Source organism: Triticum urartu, chromosome 5A (genome assembly GCF_056163025.1).
Source record: "Triticum urartu cultivar PI428250 chromosome 5A, HENAU_Tu73, whole genome shotgun sequence".
Classification (NCBI taxonomy): Eukaryota; Viridiplantae; Streptophyta; class Magnoliopsida; order Poales; family Poaceae; genus Triticum; species Triticum urartu.
Genome location: NC_141877.1, coordinates 330,897,012 through 330,906,222, shown reverse-complemented (window position 1 = coordinate 330,906,222; position 9,211 = coordinate 330,897,012).

Genomic DNA, 9,211 nt, shown 5'->3' with positions numbered 1-9,211 from the left:
CGAAGATGTAGTTGGTGGGTCCCAGCAGTCAGGGGGGAACGTTTTTTTCGCGAAATACGGTGGCCCATCTGGTGGGTCCTCGCTGTCAGGTGGAGGAATAATTATTTTGCACGTAATAAGCAGGCACTTCCTTGCTGCGGTCGTGGACCCAGTTGTCAGCCTCTCCACGTACAGTCCACGTCCGATGGAAGCCGTTCGTTGACCACATTGACCACGCCGCGCCGAGAGCACCAAGGCGGTGGAAGACGGCGAGGCCTATGAAGGGGAAGACGCGGAGCCAGGGAGGACGCGACAGTGGATGCCCACGTGGAGAGGAGTACGAGGGTTCACTGGTTCGGCTGCGGTGTGAGGCTGTCATCGCTACAGAATAACAGGGGGTGTGGGTGAGTCGAGGGATGGCCTGGCTAGCGGTGGGAGTAGTAGGGGGTGGTGAGGCCTCCGCGGCATCGCAGCCGGCCACGGGAGGCAGGAGCACGAGGCATGACCGGCGCTAGTTTGGGCGGCTGGAGCAAGAAGACCAGAGGTTGAAAAAGCACTACGGCCGTTGTATGGACATCGTACGGTCAATAGAGCTAGAATCATGCATATTGACTAAGTTGACAAAGCCCTCTGTCCCCGTGAACTTAGTAGGCCCAGAAGTCAGCCTCCCACTATACTGGGTCCCAGCTAGCAGGGGGAGTATTCTTTCTTTGTGCGTAATAAGGAGGCACTCCCTTGCGTGCGAAGATATAGCTAGTGGGTCCGAGCTGTCAGCGGCGGTAACTTTTTTTCGCAAAATACAGAGGCCCTTTCGGTGGGTCCCAGATGTCAGGTGGATGAATCATTATTTTGCGCGTAATAAGGAGGCATTTCCTTGCGTGCGGCCATGGACCCAGCTGTCAGCCTCTCCATGCACAGTCCACTTCAGATGCATGTTGGTCGGTGACCACGTTGACTAGGCCGCGACGAGAGCACCGGGGCGGTGGATGACGGCGAGGCCTAGGAAGGGAACGACACGGAGCCAGGGAAGACTCGGCAGTTGTTTCCCACGTGGAGGGGAGTACGACTGTACGAGGGTTTACTGGTTCATCTGCCGTCACCGGAGAATAACAACAGGTGTGGGTGAGTAGAGGGATGGCTAGGCCAGCGATGGGAGTACGGTGGGGCGGTGAGGCCTACGCGGCAGCATAGCCGGCCGCGGGGAGGAGGGAGCAGGCAGTCCCACCGGCGCTTGTTTGAGCGGCTGGAGCAGGAAGAGCAGAGATTGAAGAAGCACGACGGCCGTTGGATGGACATCCAACAGTCACTGCTTGTGCGTCAACCTTTTTTTAGGAAAGCCTCAAACATGTGGAAAACAGCATACATCCCATCTGCCATTATTTCTAATAATTTACAGCCCATTTGCTAATTCTTAAGGTCTTTTTTTGGAGCCCATATTCTTTTTGTTAGCATTACAGCCCATATTGTGGCCACGGTTAAAAAATTATACAAAATTTTGCATATTTCGGTGCGGTCCGAACTCTTTTTAATCCCGAAATTTTGAGTCACGTTCAAACTGATTTCTGATTTTAAAAATAAATATATATCAATATAAAATCCAACAAATTGTCCACACATAAAAATCAATGCAATTTAAAATCTCGAATTGAAAAAAAGAAATTTGAAACTAATTGCCGGTTTGATGTGTTTTAAAAATGTACAGCCCATTTCTCATTACTGATAGGCCATTTTCTCGGCCAGCCGAATGAAGCTCTCCTCGTCTTGGAAGATTTGCAGCCCAACAGGCCTGACAAAGCGACTTACTTGGCAAATCACAACAAAACTGGGCTGTGGCCGTGGACCCAGCTACGGCCGTGGACCCAACTGTCAGCCTCTCCACGTCCAGTACTCTTCCGATGGAAGTCGGTCGTTCACCACATTGACCACGCCACGCCAAGAGCACCAAGGCGGTGGACAACAGCGAGGCCTAGGAAGGGGACGACGCAGAGCCGGGGAAGACGAGGCAGTGGATGCCCATGCGGAGAGGAATACGAGGGTTCACTGGTTCGGCTGCGGCGTGAGGCTGCCGTTGCCGCAGAATAACAGGGGGTGTGGGTGAGTAGAGGGATGCTCTGGCCAGCGGTGGGAGTAGTAGGGGCCGATGAGGCCTCCGCGGCATCACAGCCGGCCACGCGAGGCAGGAGCACGCGGCACGACCGGCGCTGCTTTGGGAGGCTGGAGCAAGAATACCAGAGGTTGAAGAAGCACTATGGCCGTTGGATGGACATCGTACAGTCACTGCAGCTAGAATCGTTCATATTGACTAAGTTGATAAAGCCCTCCGTCCCCGTCAACTTAGTAAGCCCACGAGTCAGCCACCCACTATGGTGGGTCCCGACTAGTAGGGGGTATTCATTTTTTTGTGCGTAATAAGGAGGCACTTCCTTGCGTGCGAATATATAGCTGGTGGGTTCGACCTGACAGCGGGGGGAACGTTTTTTCATGAAATACAGAAGCCCTTCCCACGTACACTCCACGTACAGTGAGTAATAAGGAGGAACTTTCCTTGCGTGCGACCATGGACCTCGTGGGTCCCAGCCGTCAGGCTCTCCACGTACAGTCCTCTTCCGGTGACTCTCGTATGTTGTCCATGCCGCGCCGAGCGCACCGAGGCAGTGGACGACGGCGAGGCCCCAGACTGGAACGACCCGAAGATGGGGAAGACGCGGCAGTGGAGTCGCAGACGGAGAGGAGTGGGAAACTTGACTGGTTCGGGTGGGGGTGGGCCTACACTCGGCAGAGAATAACAGGAGGTGCGGAGTGGAGGGATGGCCTGGCCGTTGGCGGGGTAGGGTTTCACTGAGTAGCGCAAAACAACACCGCTGGACGCCGGAGGCTGGAGCAAGCGGTCCTGGCAGCGCTGGGGGAATAAGATGAGAGATTGAAGAGGAATGCCGGCCGTTGGATGTAAATCCAACACCTTCTTAGGCTTCGACCTACTGGCCCACATGTCAGCCAGTCCATTTGTTTTTTTAGTCCATTTGGTGGGCTGGGTGAAACAATGATGTAGCATCTATGCAGCCCATTTATATATATGGTCGAATTTAAAGCTCATTTGCATTTTTTCTCGAAATCCGCGGACTTGCTGGGCTGGGTGAAAATATCATGTTGGGCTAGACGGAGAAATGTTATAAAAACATAAACACATGATTGCACCTCTATTACTGCATTGGTCAGTAAAATCTTTGCAAGCTTATGTATGCAATCACTAGGAGTTAACTTGCCAAGTTATATATAAACAATTATTATTATTATTTTGTAAGAACTTTCAACTTACGAAATAAAATATCATTTAAATTTGATGAGTTAATAGTACGTGGGGTATTATTATTTTTTAGGCTAGACGTGGGACAGTTGAGTTGGTTCTAGGGAAAAGTACTGGGAGAAAACTCAGTTTACATCGAAAAAGAAAGTGGGAGAAAATTCAGATATAGGATTAATGAAAACGAAAAATAAAGGAAGTGGGAAGGTCTATAAAATGGTTGGACAAACGACAGGTTTAACGGAAACTTATGTTGTTTCTAATATATATATATAATAGAATAAGATATAAATATAGGTTCAGTTTTGCATTCTTATAGAAAACAGGTTCAGTTTTGCATTCTTATAGGAAAATAGAACTAAGCTGTGTGTCGTCTTGAAAAAACAAACATAACTTGGGTTGCTGATGTTACAGACAAGCTAGGTTGGGAGGCCCAGAGGCCGCTTGATACCTGCTGGATTCAAAAATGTTGAAACATGTCGTGGGCTGCCCATGTTAAACAACAAAACCTAGGCCATGGACCTGGTGGGCCCGGGACTGTCAGCCTCTCGACGAACAGTTGTCTCCCGATTCCTCTTGTTTTGCTGACCATGTTGGGAACGACAGACGGCGGCGCCGCGGCTAGAGCACCAAGGCGGAGGACGATGTCCCGCACAAATATCTGGGCGACGGCGATCCGCTGGTCCCTGTCAGGAGACAAATGGATGGGCACAAGGTCTAGTCCCGCAACCTTGTGTTTTCTCGTCTTGTAGGCACTGCTTGAACTCGGCGAGGCAGAGCTTCACTGAGTCCGGGTCGTTGGTGCACATCACATTCAACTTGGTGCAGCCATATGATGTCTACTACACAACCTTCTTCTTGTAGACGTTGTTCGGCCTCCAAGTGCAGAGGTTTGTAGGACAGTAGCAAATTTCCCTCAAGTGGATGACCTAAGATTTATCAATCCGTAGGAGGCATAGGATGAAGATGGTCTCTCTCAAACAACCTTGCAACCAAATAACAAAGAGTCTCTTGTGTCCCCAACACACCCAATACAATGGTAAATTGTAGTTCGGCGAAGAGATGGTGATACAAGTGGTATATGGATAGTAGATAATAGTTTTTGTAATCTGAAAATATAAAAACAGCAAGGTAGCAAGTGATAAAAGTGAGCATAAACGGTATTGCAATGATAGGAAACAAGGCCTAGGGTTCATACTTTCACTAGTGCAAGTCCTCTCAATAATAATAGCATAATTGGATCATATAACCATCCCTCAACATGCAACAAAGAGTCACTCCAAAGTCACTAATAGCGGAGAATGAACATAACCCGCGATTTTATGGTCGAAGTAGGCTTTAAGGAGGAATTTGACGCATATGTGTGTAATGATGAGCTAGAGGACTTCTTACAAGATAAGTGTCCTCAGTACTATCAACTGACTGATTCCTTTGTGCGGAGGTTTAAATATAACTGTACTCGTAATTCTCCTAGTGTCCTATTTGATATTTATGACACATCCTATACCATGGACTTAGAGGATTTTACAACTGCTTGCAAACTTCCGCAGTGGGGTAATATTAATGATCCTCACAAATCTGAATTTAGAGATTTCCTTGCTAGTATTACTGTGGGAGAATCCAGGGACATAGCACAAGCTACCATAGGGAGCATTCATTTTCCTGCTATACATTATTTTTCTCTCTTCATTGGTAGATGCATTAATGGTAAAGATGAAGCATGTCATATGTGTGTCCCTGATCTTTGTGTCCTCAAGAGTGCTGTGTTAGGTTATAAAGGTTATAACTTGGGGGCAATAGTTGCACGTAGGTTGCAGAATAATGGTAGAACTGGAGATTTATTTGGAGGAATTTACGCAACCCGTGTGGCTAATTATCTTGGTATAGCCCCACGAGAGGGGGATGTGATGATACCTCCTGCTTATTTAGATTATGACGCTATGGTCAATCATCATTTTCTTAGGACGAATGAACAATTCCTCCATTATCGACTATTCTATGACAGACGCAACGTCGTCCATGTTACTCTTCGTGCTCCTCTCCTTTTTGATTATCAGGCAAAAGGAAGATATGTTGTTACCAGGGAGGAAGCAGTTGAACACGAGGGGAGAGTGGAGGCAGCTCGCCAACATGCCGCGGCTCAGGAGGCGGTTGCTGCTGCATCTCAGTACGACCCCAGCTACAACTACGAATATCAGCCAGGCGGTCTTTGGTATTAGACCAACTTAGGCCAAAAGCCTAAGCTTGGGGAGTACGTATTTCTCACCAACTTTATATTCATGTTCACACACTAGTCGTCGGTGCTCATACTCTTTCATTGTATTATCCATGCTAGTTTCATTTTCCTTTTTTGCTTTCTTCTTGTGTGTTTTATAAACCTTAAAAAACCAAAAAAATAGTTAGTTTAATTTCCATGCTTGTAGTAGAAATTAAAATGAAAACCCAAAAAGATTTCTCGTTCTTCTTCTTACTTGTTGGGAGCTTTCCCGTGTAAATAGTTTTATTTTCTTTTCTTTGGGGGTCAAGAGTAGAAGACCATATTGAAAATGTTTAGTGGCTCTCATATGCATGATTGTTTATTTAATTTAGAGCCCATATTACCTTGTCTTTTCTCTTGAGTTGAATGCTTGCAGATTCCAGCTTAGTCCAATGCACGTGCACTATTATTATAATACACATCGTTCGGTCGTGCAAGTGAAAGGCAATAATGATGATATATGATGGACTGATTGAGATGAGAAAAGCTGGTATGAACTCGACCTCTCTTGTGTTTGTAAATATGATGAGTTCATCATTTCTGATTCAGCTTATTATGAAGTAAACATATTTGCAATGACATTTAGAGATTATAGTTGCTTGTGCCATGCTTGATTAGCTATGAGTTATAATGGTTTACCTTGCGTGCCAACATGCTATCAGAATGATTATGATGTGGTATGATGGGATGTTATCCTCCTTTGAATGAATTGAGTGACTCGACTTGGCACATGTTCACGCATGTAGTTGAAACAAATCAACATAGCCTTCATGATATTTATGTTCATGGTGGATTATATCCTACTCATGCTTGTACTCGGTGTAAATTAATTTTGATGCATGTTCATGACTGTTGTCGCTCTCTCAGTTGGTCGCTTCCCAGCCTTTTGCTAGCCTTCACCTGTACTAAGTGGGAATACTGCTTGTGCATCCAAACTCCTTAAACCCCAAAGTTGTTCCATATGAGTCCACCATACCTACCTATATGCGGTATTTACCTGCCGTTCCAAGTAAATTTGTATGTGCCAAACTCTAAACCTTCAAATGAAATTCTGTTTTGTATGCTCGAGCAGCTCATGTTTCAACTAGGGCTGCCTATATCTTCCATGCTAGGTGGGTTATTCTCAAGAGGAGTGGACTCCGCTCCTCATTAACGAGAAAGGGCCGGTAACCGAGATGCCCAGTCCCATGATCCAAAAAGATCAAAGCAAATCAAAATAATTAAACAAAACTCCCCCAGGGTTGTTGTTAGTTGGAGGCACTCGTTGTTTCGAGCAAGCCATGGATTGATGCTTGTTGGTGGTTGGGAGAGTATAAACCTTTACCATTCTGTTTGGGAACGGCCTATAATGCATGTAGTATGGAAGATACAGCCATCTCATAGTTGTTGCGTTGACAGCAAAAGTATGCCGCTCAAAATGTTATTCAATCTCTATTTTAAAAATGAGCTCTGGCACCTCTACAAATCCCTGCTTCCCTCTGCGAAGGGCCTATCTATTTACTTTTATGTTGAGTCATCACCCTTCTTATTAAAAAGCACCCGCTGGAGAGCACACTGTCATTTGCATTCATTATTGTTGGTTTATATTGGGTATGACTTGACTGGATCTCTTTTACCATGAATTACAATGTTTAGTCAGCCCTTGATCTTTAAAGGTGCTCTGCATTTATGTTTTGCGGTCTCAGAAAGGGCTAGCTAGATACCATTTTGTTATATCATGTTATGATTGTTTTGAGAAAGTGTTGTCATCCGAATTTTATTATTATTGCTCGCTAGCTGATTATGCTATTGATATGAGTAATTGTGCGACCCAAGTGTTATTGTGAGTATGGTTAGTTCATAATATTTGCTGAAACCTGAATGATGGCTTTGCATGTTTACAACAACAAGAGAAAACAGAGTTTGTAAAAGTTTTTCTTTATCACTTTCAGTTTATCAACTGAATTGCTTGAGGACAAGCAAAGGTTTAAGCTTGGGGGAGTTGATACGTCTCCAACATATCTACTTTTCCAAACACTTTTGCCCTTATTTTGGACTCTAACTTGCATGATTTGAATGAAACTAACCCGGACTGACGCTGTTTTCAGCAGAACTGCCATGATGTTGTTTTATGTGTAGAAAGCAAAAGTTCTCGGAATGTCCTGAAAATCCACGGAGGCACTTTTTGGAAAATATAAAAATACTGGCGTAAGAATCAAGACCAGGGGCCCACACCCTGTCCATGAGGGTAGGGGGTGCGCCCTCCCCCTAGGCACGCCCCCTATCTCGTGGGACCCTTGAGGCTCCGCCGACCTCAACTCCAACTCCATATATTCCGTCTCACGGAGAAAAAAATCGCGTTTTACGATACGGAGCCGCTGATCTGGAGTCCATTCGGGGCTCCGGAGAGGGGGATTCGTCGTCATAGTCATCATCAACCATCCTCCATCACCAATTTCATGATGATCACCGCCGTGCGTGAGTAATTCCATCGTAGGCTTGCTGGACGGTGACGGGTTCCATGTAATCAAGTTAGTTTTGTTAGGGTTTGATCCCTAGTATCCACTATGTTCTGAGATTGATGTTGCTATGACTTTGCTATGCTTAATGCTTGTCACTAGGGCCCAAGTGCCATGATTTCAGATCTGAACCTATTATGTTTTCCTGAATATATGTGTGTTCTTGATCCTATCTTGCATGTCTATAGTCACCTATTATGTGTTATGATCTGACAACCCCGAAGTGACAATAATCGGGATACTTCTCGGTGATGACCATAGTTTGAGGAGTTCATGTATTCACTATGTGCAAATGCTTTGTTCCGGTTTTCTATTAAAAGGAGGCCTTAATATCCCTTAGTTTCCGTTAGGACCCGCTGCCACGGGAGGGTAGGACAAAAGATGTCATGCAAGTTCTTTTCCATAAGCACGTATGACTATTTACGGAATACATGCCTACATCACATTGATGAATTGGTGCTAGTTCTATGTCACCCTATGTTATAGCTATTACATGAGGAATCGCATCCGACATAATTATCCATCACTGATCCATTGCCTACGAGCTTTTCACATATTGTTCTTCGCTTATTTACTTTTCCGTTGCTATTATTACAATCACTACAAAACCCAAAAACATTACTTTTGCTACCGTTACCTTTATTATCATACTACTTTGCTACTAAATATTTTGCTGCAGATACTAAGTTATCCAGGTGTGGTTGAATTGACAACTCAACTGCTAATACTCAAGAATATTCTTTGGCTCCCCTTATGTCGAATCAATAAATTTGGGTTGAATACTTTACCCTCGAAAGCTGTTGCGATCCCCTACACTTGCGGGTTATCACAGTTCAGTGCCCCGACACGTCCGCTGCCGTTGAACGAAAAAATGGCCGCATAGGCCGAGCTCCATAGGTTGTCCAGGCTTGCTATGAGGTATGTCGTGGATCATCTTTGGCCGAAGGGACCAAGGCCGGACAGTTATTTTGGTTTAGTGCAACAATTCCTTGGTGTTGTGTCGCATATCGATGCTGTGAAGAGGTCAGCGTGCATAGAGGGTGCGCGGATGTCTCTTGCCTGTGTTAAAACATATTGGGCAGGGATGGAGGCCACCGCTATTGCGACCCGGGGTCCGACGGGAGGCCAGGACCCGGCTGAGCACTATTTTGAAGAAGTCCTAGAAGGCGCCCGTTT